The sequence below is a fragment of the Taudactylus pleione genome, unplaced genomic scaffold (genome assembly GCF_031769625.1).
Source record: "Taudactylus pleione unplaced genomic scaffold, aTauple2 ptg000350l, whole genome shotgun sequence".
Taxonomy (NCBI): Eukaryota; Metazoa; Chordata; class Amphibia; order Anura; family Myobatrachidae; genus Taudactylus; species Taudactylus pleione.
The window spans coordinates 742296-765679 of NW_028284751.1; the positions used below are offsets into that span (position 1 = coordinate 742296).

Genomic DNA, 23384 nt, shown 5'->3' on the forward strand with positions numbered 1-23384 from the left:
TTACCGCTGCTTGTTAAATATTGAAAGGATGACATCCATTTAGCGAGTGCTTAAGGGGTAATGTTGTATTGTTGATATAAGGTGGGTACACACTTAACAGATATATCTGCAGATATATCTAAAGATGATGGTCATTCATAGACACTGAACGACCATAATCTTGCAGGCAGCCGCGGGTCCCGCTGGCCTGGGGGCGGATTGGGGGCGGGGCTGCCCCCCTCCCCGTGGCTGCTGCAGCGTGTGTACAGGCGATCGGCTGATCGCCCGTACACACTTGCCAATGGACAGATATGTCTGCTGACATATCTGTCCATCGGCTGTGCTGCTCAGCCAATGTGATATATCTGTGAACGACGCGGTTCACAGATATATCGCCTATACAAACAGGCCGACTTGCAGCAGATATATTGGGCGATCAATTGATCGGACAATATATCGGCCGGTGAGTACCAGCATTAGGTTGTTGTTATATCGCCACAATGCTGAGAGCTGCGGCCTTGTGTCTGTGCAATTAGCAGCCATTATTTACCACCCTCTGAAAGATTTTAAAAAGCTGATAACGATTAGTGGAGGGATAGCTGAAGGAATAAACTTTCTATGTGGGATCGCTGCTTTAAATTCTATGTTAAATCATAACTATCGCTCATAATATTTTCAGCACTTTTGCCTTTAGTGCTCAGTTATGGTTTTTTATTCAGCTCCTAAGATAAATGATTAATTGTGCAGATCCCTGACTTGCACCGCTGGTAGCTGCCCTGTCTGTGTGGTATATGTTATGGTATTATACCTCGGAGACAGGTGCTTATTCTACTATCACTCTCCTTGTGCAATGTTGGGTGCCCATATTAGGAAACATACATTCTCGCTCTGCCACTAATCCTGGTGTCTCCTTCCTCCACATAGATGCAAGTCCTAGCTTGATCTCAGAAATGTATTCAGCTCAGAAAGATCTGGTACATTAGCTGGAAAAGTAGCGATTTGCTGCCTTGTTGCCTGTGACAGTCGTAGCGTAAACAGCAGGTGTCAGGGTTGGCAAACCGACACATTACACCCTGGATGGTCACATAGGACATTGAATACTGCAAAGTTACAAAGCCCCCAACATCGCCCTGTGGGCAGGTAAGGGCATGTGACCGAGCCCGGGTCTGGCTGGCTGAGAGCTCCTCAGAGCACCTTGCTGTTGCACAATATACTCTATGGGAAATTAGAGCTTCTGTCGCATAGACCACAAACTTCTCCTGCTTTATCTTTGGGAACCCAGCGGCCACAGTGGATTTATTATTCTGACCCTGGTTCACGCCTGTCCCTTGTATGCTTATCATGGACTAAAATCTGCATTCCTCAGATCGAAAAGCAACAAAGGGTAAGCACACCTTTGTAATACTGTCATTAGAAGTCTATGGCATATTAGTGTGTATATAATATATACATATTTTTTATTTGTATAGTGCCGCCAGTATACGTAGTTCTGTACAGAATTGCAAGTGGTAGGTAATGGAAAAGTGCAGCACGATCAAGAGTAAGTATGAGTTCCCTTGCACAAAGAGCTTGCAATTTAAATAGTACAGGTTGAGTCTCCCATATCCAAAATGCTTGGGACCAGAAATATTTTGGATATAGCACAGACAGTGTACTGCCTCACAGCACTGAGGTTGTGGGTTCTATTTCCACTATGGCCCTAACTGTGCGGAGTTTGTATGTTCTCCCAGTGCTTGTGTGGGTTTCCTCCGGGTGCTCCGGTTTCCTCTCACACGCTAAAAATATACTGGTAGGTTAATTGGCTACCAACAAAACTAACCGCAGTGTGTGAGCATGTGGTAGGCAATATAGATTGTAAGCTCCACTGGGGCAGGGACTGATGTGATTGGCCAAATATTCTCTGTAGAGCGCTGCGGAATATGTGTGCGCTTTATAAATACTGTAACATGTAATAATGTAGGGTTTTTCCATATTTTGGAGTATATGCATACCATAATGAGATATCTAGGGGATGGGACCCAAGTCTAAACACAGAATGCTTTTATGTTTCATATATACCATATACACACAGCCTGCAGGACATTTTGTACAATATTTTTTAATAATTTTGTGCCTTAAACAAAGTTTGTGTAGACTGAACCTTCCGAAAGCAAAGGTGTCACTATTTCAGTTGTGCTCAAAGAATTCTGTATTTTGGAATATTCCGTATTTTGGATAATATGGGAGACTCAACCTGTATATAGGAAGATGTGCTAACACACTAAGTAGACAGTAATGGGATAAAATAACCTGAGAAACATCCCAAACTATCACCTCTCAAGAGCAAGTTAGAGTACACTGACGGCGCACACACGGAATCGTCAGTCACGTAAATAATGTTGTACACCTTGCACGACTGTGGAATTGAAACAGAAGAGCAGGCGCCAATTTGGTTTTAAAATAGAACTGGAGGGGGATAACTATGAAGTACATAATAATCTTAGTTATTACAGGCATATAACGTAGGCACAATCTCTAAGCATCAAAGGAGAAAGCAGGACAAAGGAGATGGGACATCTATACATCAAAAATGAATGGTTGTTTGCAATCAGAGAATATAAAAGGTCCCTCTGACAGAAAAAGCGAATGTTTTAGTCCAATATAAATACCATGGACTTTTCACCCTGTGCTATGGGAGAATATTGAATACAGAGTCTGATTCACTACAGATCGCAATGCCGCGTACGCACACAGTTCGACTGCGATAGCAAGCCAAACCACTGCGATCACAATGCAAACTTAGCACCACATAAGGACGCCCACTTTACCATACGCACATCCGTAATATTTAGCAGAATAGCGAAACCATCGGTACAATCGAGTACCATCGGACCCATACGAACACTTACACATGACCTGACCTTACTCAGAAATTGCTAACAGCCGCGCACGCTATGACACCTCAGGCTGCGCAGGCGATAGCAGTGCATAATTTATGCACGCGCACTCAACAGCGTTCAGAAACACTGGCACGCCTGCGTTCGCCCGACCATCCCCCCATCACCACCCACAGACGGCACTTCCAGTCAATCACTCTACGATGGGTCTGCGTGGCCTCTGCGATCGCAGTCCTGATCACAGTGGCCGGTTCGTGCACTGCGATGCATTACGCTTGTGCAGAACGCAACAATCGGACGATTGCGTGCGTCTTAGCAACTGCGATCCAAGCTGAAACAGGCCCAGAGTCACTGCTGAATGTAGAATTAGTAATAGATAGAAAAGAGAGTAAGGGGGCTACTTACTCCAAGCCCCCATAAGATGGAGAAGCTGAAGAAAAGGGGATTATTGGATACACTCTACTAGAATATGTATCTTGCAAGTGATTAGACAATGGATAAGACTTATATAATATCTAATATAATTATAATATATATAGAACTATTAGTAAGATACACACACGCAAAACAATTGTAATGGGGGAGGACGTTTTTTGTCCTATGCACAACAAACCTCCTGTCTATTCCAGGATGCTGTAAGAAGCATCTATCGGCCTGAAATTGAGCATGATGGTTTGCACTTGGCTGCACAACAAATCGTTGCAATTCTGTCAATTAATATATAGCCATATTTATAGAATTATATATCTTATTTAATCCAATTAACATAAAATCCTCAGCCACACAAGGTCACTTCCTAGCGCCATACACGGGCAAAGTAAAGTCACAGCACAGCGCGGCGGAAAGTGTTGGCACTTTATAAATGAAATATAATAATGACCTGACTTTTCAAATGGGTTAAACTTGTTTAATGGATCCCATTTATGCGTGATGGAAGCACACCAGAGTGCGAGCTATTTTTAGCCCCGGTATTAACATTCACAGGAAGACACAAAACCTCTTTTGATAAATCTTCCTCGGGAATGATTTTGCAGTCTGACAATGGTGTTAGAGATATTGCATACCATTAGGGAGATGTGAGCGAGACAGGCCGGCTCTAGGCGTAAGAACATTGCTGAATCCCTAGAAGTGGAATCGTAATGACTTATAGCAAGGGACCTGGTTTAAAAATAGCTATAAAATACCCCATGTGTTACTTGTGACAGCCATGTCGGATGTCATTTGCATGTTCTTTATTTTTTTTAAAGCTCATGGGGATGAAGACTAATGCAGGACCCCCCCTACTTCTGTCAAACTCAGAATTTAAACACAATTTACATACTGTATTACAGATATCAAATAAACCTATCATCTACACACAGCGGAGGAGCATATTTGCCCTCTCTACTGGAAATGTGAAAATTTGGGGTAAGTTTTCTCGGGCCACATAGGGAGAGAAAGGTAAGTAGGAGGTATCTGTGATATCTCCTGCATTACCTTTTTGATGAATGGCCCCAAAACTTAATTTCTCTAAACGTAGGTGAAAATGATGGTTTTCACCTGCGTTTGTAAGTGATAATAGACCCCTGAGTGTGGGTAGAGGCAGAGGTTTGGGCTTAGGCCCTCATTCAGAGCCGGACACTCTGACCAGAGCGCTCGCTCTGAATCAGGGCCCACCTACATAATTATGGAGCGTCCTCCTGGACGCTCGTATAGCTGTGGGTCACCACCCACAGCATATACGAGCGTGCAGGTTGATGATCGCGATGGTCTTGACCATCGCGACCATCGCCACTGCGAGCCGAAGCCTGCGGTTGAGTCTCTCAACCGCAAGGCCCGGAGTGATTTTGGCTCTATCAGAGCCAAAATCACTCCCACTGACATCACTAGTGATGTTAGTGGGGCCGGCTTCTGACGGTAGGCGTTCCCTTGGGAACGCCCCCGTCAGGGAGGCACGCCCACCAAAGGGGGCGTGCTGTCAATCAACATCGACAGCACGCCCCATTTGATCAGACACTACGAGCGAAGGAAAGTCCTTCGCTCGTCGCGTGTTGCGCATGCGCACGACGGAGCTCCCTCCGTCGTGCGTATGCGCAGTGCACACCATCGACCCACTTGCGAGCGGACAGCCGCTCGCGAGTGGGTCTGAATCAGGCCCTTAGTTTTTCATCTCCCTTTGAAAGCATATTTATGTACAGTGACATTGAAATTACTGTTGGCAAAGCAAGTCACAACGGGCTGTTATCTCACCTATCTATAATGCAGAACATATTGCAGTGCATTCTGTAGTCCACTACTCACCTTTTGGGGCAGGTTTTTCAATGTTTAGTTTGTCTTTGCAACCGTCATGAAGTGACAACAATCATTCTAAGGGCAAAATTTACTAAGCGGTGGTTTGGTGGCGGGTTCTATTCTGTTCTAAACCCCAGGGGTTTGGTGGCGGTTTCTATTCTATTCTAAACCCCGGGAGTTTTGTGGTGGTTTTGCAGCGGTTTCTAAATGACAGCCCTGTTCTATTCTATTCTAAAATGTGTTTGATTGTGGTTTGGCGGCGGTTTTACTATCTGCAGATTTACTAAGGCCAAAACCGCTGCAAAACTGCCGTCAAAACATATTTTAGAATAGAATAGCACAGGGCTGTCATTTAGAAACCGCTGCAAAACCGCCACCAAACCCCCGGGGTTTGGAATAGAATAGAAACCGCCGTCAAACCGCAGCTTAGTAAATTTTGCCCTAAGCCTGTCTCCATAGCAATTATCACAGTGGAAGTGGAGAAGAAGCTCTGGGGATACAAAATTTGAGTTCATTATTCACTGGGGGAGGCTGGTTCAGAGATGCGCACAAGGGGACTGATTCGAATTCAGACGCATTTCATAGCACGGTCGCAAACGGTGAGCTTTTTGCACTAACACAAGCAGAGGGGGTTTCTGAGTACCCAGAAACCCCCCCTAACAGACTGGAGAGCAGCACCATCTTCTGTGGTAACCAACTATGGGCCGTATTCAATTAAGTGCGGAAAGCCGAGTATCGCCGATTGCATCTTTTCTCCATGCGGAAACTATTCGCTGTATTCAACTGCAAAGACTTTTCGTGTACGTGGAAAGTCAATGCAATGTAATAGGCAAAAAAGTTTCCCGTGTGAATACCTGGTGGAAAAAAGTGCAGAATTGCGGTTTTAGGGTGCAAAGGTGCGGAAACCACTCTGCACCCTTTGTACAGCCCCCCAAAGGATAACTGCGTAAAAAACGCAAAAACAAAGAGGAACACCCCAAAAAAGCACTTTGAAAATGGGGGAAAAAAAGTACAAAGTGGGGGTACAAACGCAAAAACTAGCGAGGGTCTGCAAGTATGGGGGAGGTGTTTTTTTACTGCAGGTGTTTGCTGAAGGTGCGTTTTTTGCGCAACTTAACACTTCACGTTAGCGATTTTTAACTATGCTTGCACCCATTTTCAAGTACCCCAATTTTGACAGGAATACTTATTTTCACCAAAAAATACTGCTTTATGCCATTCTTCACCACTTGTGCAAAGACGCTAATTAGAGGCAAATGACAGCACTTAAGTACCCCAAATAGCTTCAGTAGGGCTAATCGGGGACATCTAGATTGATCCCCAATGTTAGTGCATCTATTGGGGGGTGTCAGGCTGATTTCCCCAATTCTGACAACACTTTTCGCCCGTTAGACTCTCACCGCGATGCGTTTTTGCGTCCTTTGTAATTGAATACGGCGAATGGTGGGAGCGTGCGCGATACTTTTTCGCATGCAAAACTGGTGACATCTGCGAAAAGTCCGGCATGTGAAAAAGTATCGCAGGTGTGAAAACAATTGAACACGGACCTTTGTAATGGATGACCATCGATGGCTTCACCAACCGATGGTCATCCCTGTTCTATGACTGACTGGCCCGTGGGCCTATCAGAACCGGGGAACGTGGCTTTATGGGTGTCGGGGGCGGATCTATGCTCAGTGTCCCGGCACCTTGTAAAAAAATAAACTAATCAGTTATGTTCTTGCATCGATGGAGGGACACCATCTGTTCTCTCCCATGGGGAAAACATTCAACATCGGCCATAAACCATCGATGATTACGAATCATCGATGGTCGATGGCCATCCCTACCTGCAGCTGCTGCAAGGTAAGTGTGTGTGTAAGGTATGTGTGACATACAGTAGGTGTGTGTGTAAGGTATGTATGACATATGCATGTATTATATATACAGTATATATACAGTATATATGTGTGTGTGTGCGTGTGTGTGTGTGTGTGTGTGTGTGTGTGTGTGTGTGTGTGTGTGTGTGCGTGTGTGTAAACCCCCCTGTAAAAATCCTGCGTTTGTCCCTGGCTTTTTGCATATAGCGCATGTGCAGGAGAGCATTTACGCATTTTGTGTATGTCCATTCTATTCGAAGTCGGGTGGAACCAGATTTGGCTTATATATGAGGCACAAATTAAAGTATAGATAAAAAATATCTGCATAAATCTCTTGATAAATGGAGGCGCCAATAGAAACACACGAAAACAACTGTATTGTGCATGATCTGTTAATTCCTCACAGGGTGCAGTGGCCATTTCATCAAGGGGAATAATTACCACATTTTTAGGACAGACAGCACTGCAAATGCAGCAAAAATAAAAAATGCTTTCATTTTAAAATAGAGCATTTTTTTTTCCTGTGAAAGTTGTATGAAATTTGTATCCTTTTATTTTTAATGAATCTGCACTTGGGAGTCACAGACCAGACTTACAGACTCAGGGGGTCATTCAGACCCGGTCACAAGCACCGATGTGCTCGCAACCAGGTCCAGCTCCGGAGCTTGCTACAAAAGGGGCGGCTGTCGATGTTGATCGACAGCTCGCCCCTTTTTGTATGCGGGCCGGGGGGGGTGGTTTCCAAAATGGAGGCGTTCCTTAAGGAACACCTACCGTTTTGTGGGCGGCCGCACTGACATCATCAGTGATGTCAGTGGGGAGCCTCCTGCTCCATCAGAGCAGAAAGCTCCCTGGGGCTTACGACTGTCCAGACGAAACCTTAGGGTCTGGTGGCAAGCCCCGATGGTCGCGATGGTGATCACCATCGCGACCATCACCCTGGTCGCTAGCTAAGCTGTGGGTGATAACCTACAGCTTAGCTTGCAACCAGGAGGCCGCACCAAAAAACAAGAAGCGGCCGTCCTCATTCAGAGAGAGCGATCGCTTCTTGCGACCGCCTCTGAATGAGGTCCTCAGTGCCACCACCCGGCGATGACAATTCCTGCCTTATGTGTAGGAAGTAGGGACCCAGACTAGCCAGTGATGCTTACTGCTGCCAGCCAGTATTGTTGGGAAGTGGTGCATCACTCAGTTGCGCCAATTTTTTTTTTCAGCCCCGATCAGAATGAGGGACAATATAAAATTGAACCTTTTAGGGCTATTTAATAAATAAAAAGACCAAAAAAGGAATCACTTTTTGTTAAAATAAATAAATAAATACAAATGTACTTAAATAATAAACACAAATGAAGTCACACGGCTGGTGAAAACTTAAAATGAAGACATAAAAATATCAGTAGTAGAATAATTCCGCATATAATATATCACCATTTTGTCCATGTCGACATTTTGCAGATGTCTACATGGTGTGTGGCAACATTTCGACCATGTTGACACCATTACATTTGACATTCTCAACAGTGATTGTCGACATCCTAACTACGTAACTTAGATGTGCCTGGAATTTCATAAACTAATAATATAACTCGGATAATAATGGTTAATTGATCTATACTTTCTGTCTTTAAGCTTTATTTATTATTTTATGTTTTGCGGGAGCGTGCAAATCGGTCATACAAACTGATGATATGCCTCATTTGTCGTTCCGATTTGGCCAAATCGCCCAAATCGGAACGACATCACCCCAGTCTGTAGACATCCCATTTAAAAACCAAGAAATAGAAGAGGCTGGAATCAGAATGTGCTATATATATATATATATATATATATATCTATAGACAACATTTGGTGGTTTGTACTCGGAAAGGTTAATTAGCATAATTCTTCAATACTAATTTAACTTTGTGCTAATATAGGCCAATACAATGGATGTCTCAGCGATCCCCATTGGAGTAAAAATGGCCATGTCTAGGTTTGTCAGCAGTTTCAGCTATCTATTATAATTGAAAATGAATGAATGTTCTTTAAGAAGAAGGCATAAAATTGTTGTATGTAAGGAAAGCAGACAGTTTAATGCCTTTGTGGATAAATAATCAAAGTAAGATTGTACTTCACAGCAGAATTGTTTTCCTTAGTAAAGCAAAATAAAGCTGTGAATGTGTCTGAATAGGCTCCTTTCCGATGACTCTGCTTTGCTTATAATGTAAGTAGGGGGCTCATTTATCAATGAATGTATCATATGCAACGAGTGATAAAACTGGTGGCGTATGATAAATGATGCTCCAGCCAATCAGCTCCCAACTGTCATTTTTCAAACAGATGACAATTAGGAGCTGATTGGCTGGTGCACCATTATCATATGCACCATGCTTGACGACATTCTGCCTACCCCCTCTGGGAAGGGGTCAGCCAGGTCGGCATAGCGGGATGCGTGGTGCGGCATAAGGGGGGGGTGGCACAAAATGAGGGGCGAAGCGGGGAGCGTGGCCATGTGGCTTACTTGCCTACCCTCCCGATTTGGTCGGGAGCCTCCCGAAAATCGGGTGCCACTCCCGACCTCCCGGGAAGGCAGGCAATCCTCCCGGCGATGTGTCCGCATCCCCCCTCGCACTTTTAAGTAAAAACCCCGGCAGCAGGGGGGCCGGTGACGCGATTCGCTCTGAATCGCGTCATTGTGGCTCCGCCCCCGGCTGCACAATGCCATTAATCACGGCATTGTGCAGCCGGGGGCGGAGCCACGAAGACGCGATCACGCTGTCACGCCCATGCTCCGCCCCCAACACTGCGTCAGGTGCCGGGCCCCGCCCCCTTTGACCGCGTCACGCTCCCAGCCCTGTAAACCCTGCAAGCCTGCCATGTGATCTAATAATTTTGGCCCCGACCCCACTACACAATGCCGATATTACTATGACGCATCATTGGTCCCCCTGCTGTGGGGGTTTGTGTGGAAGGTGCGGGGAAGGTAGGCGGCTGGCCGGGAGATTTACCTGCCTTTCCGGGGGGCCGTCCCAAGAGAGTAGTCGAGTATGATATGCACAGAGTTTTAAAACTCGCTGCATATGATAAAACTCGTTGATAAATGGGCCCCTAGATATGAACAGATATATTTATTTGTTGTGAATGTGAAAAATGTGTGCCACCATATTATTGAGGGGGAAGGGGGGGGGGATTATGACAAATCAAATCCCTCCATCTTCCTACAGAGGACATCTGCTGCTTGCACAAAATGGCTGCCTGTGTCAACAATGGGTGTCAGTGATAGGCTGTATTTGACTATACGGCTTGCGCATTCAGTTGCCACCTGTCATTTCAGCATGTGTTCTGCCACACCAAAGGTTCCAAAATTAAGTGCAAAGAAAATCTTAATGGCTAAACCAGGAGTTCCCAAACTCTGGGCCTAAACACAGAATGAATTTATGTTTTATATACACCTTATACACAAAGCCTGAAGTTAATTTTAAACTTTATTTTTAAAATGTTGTGCCTTAAACAAAGCTTGTGTACATTGAACCATCAAAAAGCAAAGATTTCACTTTTGTATTTTGGAATATTTGAATGTGGAAGACTCAATCTGTACGGCCACATGTGGGTAAATGCTTTTGCTGTTGGGCCACGTTATAGAATGATATATTTGGAACTTATTAGCGCATACTCTGACATCATTTATAGAGTGACGCAGATTCCGCAGCGCTGGACAAGCATCTTACAGATATGACTTATATAATAAACGTATTACCAGATACATAAATACAATTATGTATAATAACACATACATGGATAGTCATGATCTAGCAATTACAGCAAGCAAAGATGCAGTTCCGAATTCCATGTGTGACAGACTAGTGAACAGACAGCAGAAGATTCTGTTCAAGACATGACAACAAGTTCGTATGAGGTGGAAACACATGAGACGGAGCCTAGAGGGGACCCTGCAATGTGCGTTTCACCTCGGAATACTTCACTATTGGGTGGGAGGCATCGTGAATGTGCTGAAACGCAAATGCGTTCCACCGTAAAGGTAACTCCCCCATCCAACAAGGATATAGATATTTATATTGGATTTTGTAACAAATTTACCACATTGCAATAACACTATTATCATCACATAGGAGTCTATTTACTAAGCAGTGTTAAGAGACAGCGTGAAAAGTGATAAGAAAGTGATAAGGTGCCAGCCAATCAGCTCCCAACTGTCATTTTTCAAACACAACCTGTGAGATGACAGTTGGGAGCTGATTGGCTGGCACCTTATCACTTTCTTATCACTTTTCACTCTGTCTCCTAACACTGCTTAGTAAATAGACCCCATAATAACCATAAACACCAAATTATTACAATCCAGGTGACCATTTTGAGTGAAGCGCCGAAAATGTGCCCCCAGAGGGAGAATATACTGTCTGTCACTGAAATCTCTGCACTTGAGAACAGAACATTCACACAACAAAAGCCATATCATGCCATTCACCTTACTATGGTCCTCATTGATCAACGAGTTTTATCATACGCAACGAGTGATAAAACTTGTTGCATATGATAAATGATGCTCCAGCCAATCAGCTCCCAACTGTCATTTTTTCAAACCGATGACAGTTGGGAGCTGATTGGCTGGAGCATCATTTATCATACGCAACTAATTTTATCACTCATTGCGTATGATAAAACTCGTTGATAAATGAGGACCATAGTTTAAGATTAGGGGGCCTATTCATCAACACTAAAATAATGGTTTTAAGGACATTTTCCTTAATTACCGTTATTTTAGTATTCATTAACACACTTAACACAGGAGATATCACTGATATCTCCTGGTTACATCCGCCTGCGTTAATTTCCATTAGTATGGGGATGTAGAAATTAGGCTATTCATCAAATTCCGAAAATTATGTATTTTCGGAATTTGATGGTGTTATACGCCATCCTCAGGTGGCATACAGCGGGTTACACTTACCCGCTTTCAGCTGGGCAGGTCAGCCTCCGGCTCCCTCTGGCGCTCCCTGGTCCCTCCACAGGCTCCGGCTGCTGCTCTGAGAACACAGTAAAGTAAAAAAAAAGAACTATAAAGTTTTAAAAAAATAAAAATAAAATCTTCAGCAAGCCGGGCGGGAGGTCGGGGTCCGCGGCTGCAGCTTGTCGGGGTCCAGGCGGCCAGGTAGGTAGGGGGAGGGGAGCGGAGGGGGGAGTGCCGGACAGACACAGAGTTACCGCAGCTGTAATCAGTGCTGCGCATGCGCCGCTTTTGTGAACGTAACGGTGCATGCGCAGCACTGAGTACAGCTGCGGTACGGTAGTGTAGGCAGGGAAATGTATCTATTTCCTGAATAGCTATCATCGCAAAAATGACAGCATTTCGGAATAGATAGTTATGGAGAGGAGGAATGATGTATTCCTCCGGTAATTAGGTAGAACTCCATGCGAGCTCTAAACCTAATTACCTCCATCGATATTTTAGTGTTGATGAATAGGCCCCAATAAAAGCAAACATAAAAATGGGGAGAAATGAAAAAAACCAGGAAAAATATGGTCAGTATCATAAAACCACTTTATTTCAAAGTCCGTATTTAGACCTTTAGGTGTCAATTTATAGACCTTATATTTCGTAAACACCCAACTGTTGATCTTGGGGCACGATTCAGAGATGTTCATAAACACCATGTTTACATCAATGTTTTTGATTGGCTCATGCACTGGACCGGCGCTGCGCGTGTGCGGATCTGTGAATGCGACAATTGCCACAGTGCCCGGTAAGGTGAAGAGCCATGTGGGGCGGCCACGGTCTGCCTTCCTGAAAACGCTGGAGTGTCGGCCCCGTTTTTGAGGCGCATTAAGGCAAGGGTCTGCGTATTCTGACACAGATTTCAAATGCTCACACGGATGATCCGATGCTGGTCTTTGGACGCTCCAGCGGATCACAGAAACCAGCAGGAGGTGCCTATTCGCACAAGACGCCTCCAGCGACCGTAGCATATGTGAGCCCAGGTGTACAAAGACTGTTGCTACAGCGACCATCTCTGAATCAGGCCCTTGGTTCCTGTTCCTCCATTAAGGCTTTATACATTCTAATGCCCCAAATTTTATGATGGATTTTTTGAACAATCGTTGCTTTATTTATAATGAGCTGATAGACAGTGATTTCCTGATATTATTCATCTGCTCTTCCAGCTTTATTTTTAGAGGGTGTAATGTTTTTTCACTATAGCATAAACCACATGATATACATTATATTATATATATTACATTATATATAATGTAATATTATATATATTGCAATATATATATATATGTATATATATATATATATATACACACCCCATGGGGTGACGCAAGCCGGCCGCCGCAGATGAGAGACAGAGGTTAGGAAATCTCTGTCAGCCGACAGAGATCCTGGCCTCTTCCCTCCCCCCAACAGCGGCGACACGCCTTCCTTTCGGGAAACGGAGGCCGTCGCCACCCCTCCCCACCCACAAATGGCGTGCAGACTGTCGATCAATGAGTTTGTTGCCAGTCTGTATGCAGGATTGCAAACGCGGGAATCTGCATTAGGATACACAAATGTGTCCTAAGATGAATCAGCCCCATAGTCCGCTGCTTCTCACCACAGCCACTTGCTTCTTATTCCTACCTCCTGCATCTCACAACAGCCTCCTGCTTCTTATTCCTACCTCTAGCACCTCACAACAGCCTCCTGCACCTCACAACAGCCTCCTGCATCTCACAACAGCCTCCTGCTTCTCACTCCTTCCATGGGAGGTGTCTCCAGTTCACCAAGGGTGTGTGGATGAGCGGGAACATCATGTTGGAGAGGGAGCACTTCACGGTGGAGGAGCGGTGGCTGGAGTCCACCTGTAGGTTCAGCATAGGGATGGTATAAGAAGCCGATGGTTACTAACCATCAATGTTTTGTTCCGATTGTAGTATTTTTACCATTTCATGGTGGCAGTCTGATGTTTGCCACCATTGTATGGAATAGCTATGCCTCCACTGGCTCCTTCCTGTCTACTGTATCTGCATCAGGGCATCTTCATGGGTTTGTCTTCCACTCTCTGTCTGCCTCAGACATGACCCTGCTCAGTCACTGACTCCCTCCCCTCTCTAGGCTGCTGCTAAGCAACAGGACACATTGCTATCTCTGATTGGCTCTCTGAGACTGTGAGAGCCAATCAGAGTGCAGCCCTCACCCCCCCCTCCCAAAAGCAGCAGCAGTCACTCACACAGCACAAAAGTTTTTTTTGTGACTCGCTTCAGTAAAATCGTCACTGCGCGGCTCCCTTTTGTCACAGATGAGTGGCTTATACACCTAAACCTTCCTCGGCCACTGCTGTATAGGATAGTAAAAACCCCATTAAAAATGTGTCCAGTGGTTCAAGAGATTAGCCCGAACGAACGTACCGCTAAACCGGGGACTTTATTATATATATATATATAGAGAGAGAGAGAGAGAGAGAGAGAGAGAGAGAGAAAAAAATATATATTGGTATGCGAGAACGAGAATATATATTGGTATGCGAGAACATAGTTGCAGTTTTTGGGGTTATTAGAAACTTGGGCTCGTACACAAAGATGGTGTAGATCAGTCTGTCTCCCGCTATGTTTTTCCTTCTCGTGTATGACTCAGTCTAATTAAACCAGAGTTTGGATTTTGCACCTCTGCAAAGTGTTTGTGGTGACTTCTGAAGTGTAAAGTCAATGTACTGTCAGTAAGCTCAGCAATGCAGATGTGTTACAGTATTATTAACCTCTAATTTCATATACAGCATGTAATCAGCATGTAAAATGTAACTACTAAAATAGACTTTAATACTTATTTTGCCTTGTTAAGTACAGGAGGATATATAAAAGTGGGTCATATATTAGGCCTTATTGCTGCAATATGCCTGTGTGAAACCATGACAAAGGGGTAAAACGAAATTAATAAATATATAGGACCATTTCCACTCATATGGTTCTCTGCCATGGTTTGCAGAGAGTACAGCTATGGTGTTTTTTCTTTTCCCCAGCTGGCAGTGCTTAACCCTGGTGCTAAACCCCACCAGCAATGCGACACACATAGCCTCACCCCGTTCCTGATTGTCCCGCCCCCCCTGTCAGCAAGCACTGCTGCACTGATGGCAGTCAGTGGTGTCATTCACAGATGGTTTCTTATCAATGGTTTCCTGTCCTCAATATAAACCACCTATAGCACCATCAATGGAGGCAATCAAAGATAGACTCATCGAAGTACCAGTCTCAGTCACTCCTGTGATTGGCTAAGAATACAGAGCGTGATGTGCAGGAAGCTCCACCCCCACTAAACTGTGATTTTGAGCAGACCTTTGGGTTTGCAGCCTACCAGTACCCCAAAGTGCTGGCCCTGCGGAACTCTCTAAGCAACCACCCCTACACATACACACACACTCACACACTGCAATTAAATCCCTCCATGGGCCTTTTTCTAAATAAAATTTTTTTTTTTTAATATTTGAGTGGCTGGCAGGCCCACTATACCTCACAGAGACCTAGGTGGCTGTCTGGGTTGCTTGTGGATAATCCGGAGCTGGGGGGACGTCACTGTTGCTCTATTCGCTCCAGAAGGCCCTGCTGTACTCTTTTGACTTCAAGAACTGAATCCCCAGAAGGGACTAAATTGTGCTTGCCTGGGCCCCGGAGCATTCTCGGAAGAGCATTGCTAAGTCCTCTCTCCTATCCGTATGCAGAGGCGCCAAGAGTGGAGGGGTACTGTTTGCCCAGGCTTGCTGAAGGGGCACGGCGGGGGCCCAAATCCGCCGCCTCCTCCTGCCAGTGGCAGCAGCACTGGGTTGCAGTGAGTAGAGAGAGGCTGCATGCACCACATAGAGGGAGAGAGAACAATCGCACCCCCCCTTCTGGATCTGACCCTGGCTGAGGGTCAAAATGGCTCCCACTGTGGATAATAATGTCATTTATTTTTTGCAGGAGGCATGGCCACATCTTATTACATTACATTCCCTGTCATTACCCGGGCCCCGCCAGGCTCTTTTCTGCCCTGTCTGCATGGGCTGCTCTGGCGTAGGAATGGTCGTTGTAAACCAAGGGTTAGTCACCCTGCTTCCGATGGTGCTCCGGCAACTGATGACTTCCCTTCTGCTGCGTATGCCAGGAAGTGTCCATAGCAGAGCTCCTTCAGTTGTCGACTGAGTATGCCTAACAGCATGCCATCAAATAGTTTACAGGCGATGGCTACTTGCCATCGCAAGGCATGTTGCAATGGCGGCAATGCCACAACAAATTCAGTGGGTCCTTTTGATGCCCATCCTTTTTCTGGTGATTCCACCATTGGAGTCAGTTCTATACGTAGAGTTCATGAAGGAAAGAGCATCATCTCACACAGGATGAATCACCCTGCAAAGTGGCCCAGGACGTGTTACAGCACAGGCTCCCTCTACGTGTTGTGTTGCTATACCCTCCCCTCTTATGCAAAGCTGAGTTATAATATGAACATTTCCTCTACCCCTGCTCCCAGGGTGCAATCACCATGCAAGAGCGCAGAAGGTTACAAATCTATCATCTTCACTAATCCCTGCCAGCTGATCTAACACCTCTCCCTGCTTCTAAACCATCCATCCTTTAATGTCTGCCTATGACAGCAGGTCCCTGGCTCGGCTCCAAATATATTATGCACACGTTTTTATTTTATTCTTTGCTTGTTTTGTTATTTTTTAAAGCAGAAGACTCATAGGTATAGGGTAAATGTATTTACCCCATGGTCTTAATGTATCAGTGTTAAATGTCTATAGTCAAAATGTCGGTAATAGAAATTTTAGGGTTAGGGGTTAGGCTGAAAACTTGGCATTGACATTACATGCCATATCTGGTCAGTGTCTGCATTTTTCATGTTGACATTCTGAATATGTCAACATTTTGTCTGTCGATATTTTGTACCTGTCGACGTCATGGTGTCTAAACATTGCATGCTGACATCATGAATGTCAACAAAACACAGCGAACACGTGCATTAATTTACAGCGCCAGTCACCAGTATTTCCTTTCTGCAGCCAGCAGGATCATCCATTAGGTAACCTAAGCTCTCAACTAGGGCCCAGTGAGCGCCGAGGAGCTCGGATTATTATAGCCTATATGATGGTGCAATCTCATACGGTGCGTCTTAATATCCACAGTGGCAAATTAGCGCTGCGGCTAGAGGGTGTCTCTGTACGAATCCCAATGGCAGAGGCATTAGCATAAACACGCAGTCACGCTACAGAAAAGGTAGTAGTCACGGCTGCAATAGCGTGCACCTCCAAATCAGGCCCATAATGACTATGGGGCGGCAGCTCCCACGCTGGACCCTGTTGTGCAATCAATGAATGCCTGACCCATAGAGGTACAGGGGGTAATTCCAAACATTTAAGAGCAGATCTGCACCATTTGGGTCCCCTTTATGGCTCCCCAGCAAATGTTCGCCTGTTTGTTTTGTTGGATTTGCGCAACCCAATGTGATTTCAGGTCTGTGATTCAAATGAGCGCAGGTTTGCAGAGGTGAGAAACGTTCGGTGAACGCGCGACCTACTTGCTCTCTTGGAACTCCCACATTGCCTGCTCTAAGTCGGCCCCTGGAGGTAAAACCACTAATACGCTATGTTCTGAGGGAATACGTCCATTACATTTGTGTTTCTCTAGAACTCCCGCACATCACAGAGGAAAGATACCATCTGATTGTTTTTTTTAATATTACCTGATTGCGCCGGAATAACTAATGGTGCATACACACGGTCAGATTTTTCTTCAGATCTGAACGATAACGATTTAAAAAATTGTTCAATCGTTCATATCTGAAGGAAAATTTGACATGTCTGAACGATGAACGATGCGCGTTCCCGATGGTCAGATAACGATATCTGACATCTGATGTGTTTGCAGTCAGATTTGGACGATTCCATTCATTTTAATGCAGTCAAAAATCGTTCATAGTTCAAATCGTTGGTCAAATCGTTCATCAAATTGTTCAGATCGTTCAATCGTTCATCTGACACATCTGACCGTGTGTATAATCCATAAATCTTATATAAAGAGCGCTAATTGGTGTCAAGCATTTCATTTTAATTGAAGATGTATTTTTAATTTCACAAAGAGCATAATAGTGGGAGATCCCATATATCAAAGATGCCGAGTCTTTCAGCAGCGCACACGAGGGACAACAAGCCATAGCAACCTTCCAGGCCTTTCGTCTGACGGGTAAATGTTTGATCACTTCTAAAGAGTTAAATATTGACTGATGCCTGTTCAAGTTATTACAGAAACATGTAATTGCCTGCCATGGGATTAAATTAGGATTTATGTTACTACTTGACTGATTTGGAAATAATTAAGGTTACATCCAGCCCACTGCTGGTATTTAATGCTGTTTATGGAAAGGCGTCACATGGTTTTATCATTAGTAATGTAATGATGTAAGGATAGTCACGTGAGATTGAGGTGACGGCGCCTTTCGTGTTGGGCCTCAGCTGTTGGGAACACGTCGGATGTTATTTATGAAGCGCGCCCATTGCGCAACATAAAGCACCTTGGGTGTTTTTTTTTATATCGGTGTGCATCATTGGTCTGCGCAACACACAAAAGCGCCTCCTTGCAAAGGAAATGTGTGTCGTGGTGCAAAAATCTGCATATCAGTGTACATCAAAGCAGTGGGTGTCACTGGGGGGTGCGAGCCGTACCCGGGTGCCACCCGAGGAGGGGTGACACCAAAGTGCTGACTCCTCCATGACAGGAGCCAGGTGCTGCACTGTAGCATTACCTACAGCCTCTGCTCCTGACACATCGAGGGAGCCGGCACTGCACACGGAGTGGTACCCAGAGGCAATCCGCACCTCCGGGAACCCCCTGAATTGATAACAACGGGGTTCGGACCATGAGGCCACGCCCCTGCCCACAAGAGTGCGCCCGCGTTTGCCACGCACACTACAACCCTCCCTGCACCGGGTGTCACCGCGGGGAGGGACGCCACTGCATCAAAGCTAAACCCACCTTGTGTTTGATTATTATTTATTAGCAGTTATTTATAGTGCACACTATTCCGCAGTGCTTAAAGGTGGGTACACACTATAGCGATATATCTGCAGATGATGGTGGTTCATACACACTGAACAACCATCATCTGCATGCTGCAGCGGGTCAGACCGGACTGGGGACGGGTAGGGGGCGTGGCCTGATCCCGGAAGTCATGGCCACGCCCCCTTTGAGAAAATAAACAAACATTTGCGACATGGAGCTGGGGAGGGGGGCGCTGTGTGCCCCTCAGCCCAGCAAACACAGCCAATGGAGGGGGTGATCAGCGTGATGGCTCCCCCCCTTTGGCATAGGAGACTGCTCGGGCTGCTGCTTTAGCAGCCTTGGACAGTCTCTCTGTGCAGCCCAGCACACAGCAGCGTGTGCTGGGCTGCTGTGGATGGGGAGCTGTGCCGGACACGGGCAAGTAGTACTCGCTCGCGGCTCCCCCCACCCCCTCGGCACCCCTGTGAACGGGCGATCGGCTGATCACCCATACACACTTGCCGATGGACAGATATGTCTGTGGACGTTGTTCACAAACATATCGGCTGTACACAATAGCCGATGGGGGCACGATATATTGGCCAATCAATTGATCGGCCAATATATCGGCCAGTGTGTACCCAGCATTACAGAGAATATCTGCCCCAGTGCAGATTACAATCTAATCATGTGCAATGTCAACATTAGCATGGATTGAATGGTTGGGGTTAGGCTGTGGAAGCGGAGGGACGGCGTAAGGCTGCGGGAGTGGAGGGGAGGGTTGAGGTTAGGCAGTTGGGAGAGGGTAATGCTGGCCATACACCTACACGATGAGGGCCGATACGACTCACCATGCCATTTTCCCTTCATCTCCCCGGTAGCTCCCTGGCAGTCCCGGCCACACGATTGACACACGATGTACATAAGATCTCACTACACGATGCATCGTGCATCCGTCGTATGAGCGGCTTCATTTGTTAAAAAAAAAAAAAAAAAGACTGATGCACACACGGGGAGATCCGTGATGCATGCATCTGTCTGTAATACAATAAGCACAGATGCAGGGATGATTCAGGGAAAACCATCTGTGCATCTGTGAAAAACGAATAAAAAAAGTGTTTAAAAAAAAATGCCCCCCCCAAAGAGCAACCAGCCCTGGGCTTTTAGGGACCCAGTGCTAGTTGGGCAACATACAGGGGACAAGCGACGTAGGGGTCCCCCGTATGTAAGCACATCCAGCACCGGGCTAGTCAGAACCAGCCCTGGTTGCCAAAATACGGGGGACAAATGACGTATTCTGCGCAACCAGCACTGGGCTCTGATCTGGTTCTGGAAATACAGGGGGAAAAAATTAGTGGGGTTCCCCTGTATTTTCCAGAACCAGCACCGGATTTTTTCTAGCATGGGGCAGATGCCACTGCCAGGGGAGCCTTTTCACCGGGCCTCCCAGCCGCAGCATCAGCCCTGAACGTTAGTCACTTGTAGCTTCCTCTTATTTTATCCCCAGCATCTCCTGGCCTCCCCTATCTCTTCTCTGGCCCTTTCCCATGAGGCCATGGCCCTTTTTTCAGGTGCACTATCTTATGTCCTTATTTAAAAAATGGGGGTGGGGGTGGCACCAATGCTCTCTCTGGCACAGGGCACCAATAAACTAGTTACGGCTCTGGGGCTAGGGTTTTGTTGTGGGAGGGGAGGTAATGGTTATGCAGTAGGGGAAGGGTTAGGGATATGCTGTGGGAGGGGAGGTTGGGATTAGAGACTATGGGGAGGGTTAGTGTTAGGTTGTGGGAGGGGAGGTAATGGTTATGCAGTAGGGGAAGGGTTAGGGATATGCTGTGGGAGGGGAGGTTGGGGTAAGACACTATGGGGAGGGTTAGTGTTAGGTTGTGGGAGTGGAGGTAATGGTTATGCAGTAGGGAGAGCATTAGGGTTACGCTGTGGGAGGGGAGGTTAGGCACTATGGGGAGGGTTTGGAGTTAGTCATACTTACTGCCATAATCAATGCAGGATCAGCCGGAAGTCATCCTGATGTCACCACCGTACTGGAGACACCGCTGAAGCCGTGGGGCCTGCCATACCAGGTAAGTCACCACTAGACCACCAGGGACGTTTATTGACATTATAAATGTGTCAACATTTCACATGTGCCGACATGTTCAAAATCACCATTACGACCATGTCGACAAAATATAACTACACCGCTTGTTTGCATATTGTGACAGCAATGTAGATGTCTTCAGAGGAGCCATCCTGAGCAGAGCCTTGTGCCTAACAATACCTTTACCCTGTTTCTATGTATAAAATGTAATTATTTTTTTTAACCCACTGTTTTGTATTCAGTGATACTGCAGCTGTTATCTGGAACAAATGACAAACTTGTAGCTCATTACAATTAACGTGCAACTTTATCCACCGGCATTTATATGCTAATGTCTGGCCATTATCATACAGCCTATTAGATTGTGATTGAAATGCTGCTTAGATCAATGAATGCTGACATGACAATGGGTGTATCCTGCAAGGGCAGATTGTACTAGGGAGAGGGTGGATGCACAGTGGGGGCTTCACCTTCTAGTCATCAAGATCTACTGTGAGGGCCTTCTTACCTGGGGAACCTTCAAACGAAAGGCAGAGGATAGATCGAGAAGGATGGGAATAGAGAAGTCACCACTGGCTCTGGCAGGAGGCCATTGGTGACCTTAGTGCTGGCGGTTTCTGTACATTGAGCGAGACGTGAACCATGGTCCCGAAGGTAGAGGGAAGTGAGGAATGAGGGGAGTCGGGGATAAACCATACTCTCCAGGAATGTGGAGGCAAAAGGGAGGAGAGCTTCTGGCTGGTAGTTAGAGGAGGACCAGCCTGATAAGAGCAATGTTGTGCCTCATCAAAGCAGAACTTTCTGTTCTGTCCAGGTCGACACAGCGGGGGCAGGGGCCTTGGTGTGGCGCAGCTTAAGGAGGGCTTGGTGTGGCCCTGGGGACGGAGCGGGTGAGATTACTGTGTGAAGCAGGAGGCGAGGTCATGATGAAGTGTTTCGCGTCAATGTGGCCCTGCACCCCTGGCTGCTGGGGGGGCTGTGAGACTTGCCCACTTTTCCAGGTGGCCGGAGGTGCCACCCGATTTTCCAGAGTCTCCCAGTCATTTGGGGAGAGTAGGCAAGTATGATTTAAGTTAACAGTTCGACCATTCAACAATAACTCTGCAGGGCTGGTTTAGATGAAACATATAAATACCCATTTATATAAAATACTAGCAGGCAATGTAAAATAAACTCAACGTACACAGTATGGGAAACAAATGAAACACTGTGATTAGCAGACAGTATCACAGACCCCCCCGTACAGTCCCATGCCCCTCACACTAGACGCTGTACTGTTTTGTGTCCTGTATATATCAGCATTTTGCCAGTCATTGTTCAATCCCCACTATTTACAACCCCATAGCCAACATAAGAGTCTCATGCTCACTACAGGCCCTTTTGTCATCCAGATATGGCCATGTGCCAGACTGATCACCCTTGTACCAGTCTAAACTAAAGCCATCTATATGATCGGTACCCAACGAAATGGTCTTCGGTCCACAACAGTCAAATGCTCATCAAATTGTCCTGTGTTTATTATATATTTTGTGCTCAATGGTAACTATATAAAGGACTATGTCCAGCCCAGTGCCCCCTTAGCCACATACCCATTGCATACGGTCCTGTGCCCAGTGCATTTCATGTGCACGCTGTACAGCACTCTCTTTATTGGGCCAACAAGATTTCACAGATAGAGAAATGTGATAAACAATGGACCTGGCTGTAAGTAATTCATGTTCTTTCTCTGATGTAACATGTACATGTATGTCACCGCATCACCGATGTTTACCTGTAGTGCCCACAGATTCTGGAATTAAGAATCAAAGCTACTGTATATTTTTCTAGAAAGATGGGTGGTTCTTCTTACATGTGTAATCTGGCTGACTTGCTGCATACAGGCTTTCCCTCAATGGGTGCATCGTCTGGGCATGCCCGGCCTTGCTACATTCATTTGTGGCATGATATGGGCCAAGGCACATCGTGGAACACAGACCTAAGGACACTGTGCTCTTATTATAAACATTCCGAGAACAATATACAGGTCTGTATACACAGTGCTGGATTAACAACAGGGCAGCTGGGGCGGTTGCCCACGGACTTCGACACACAGGCTGCAACAGATGATGCCGTGACAGGCGACACATCAGTGTGGGCAAGAGGAGGTGAGAGAGAGAGGGGCAGGGAAGAGGTAGAAGAAGTTCTGGGGCAGTACCAGTGGTATGGCCATGGCAGGCTCTCCTTCAAAGCTACTGCTTCAGCCTGCGGCTTCCAAGATTTGATATCACAGGGAGGCGAGTAGCGGTGGGATTTCATAATGTGGACTAGGGGCTCTTTGTG

The 23384-nt window shown here is 46.0% G+C and overlaps 1 protein-coding gene across 1 annotated transcript in view; it reads left to right on the forward strand.

Moving 5' to 3' along the window:
- The first annotated feature begins 970 nt into the window (after positions 1–970).
- The window catches only part of FRMD6 (FERM domain containing 6), a 209875-nt gene continuing 187461 nt past the window's right edge, over positions 971–23384 (forward strand). The window contains exon 1 of the mRNA XM_088444163.1: positions 971–1363. The gene's annotated coding sequence lies outside the window, so the exon portion shown is untranslated. The remainder of the gene's footprint in view (positions 1364–23384) is intronic.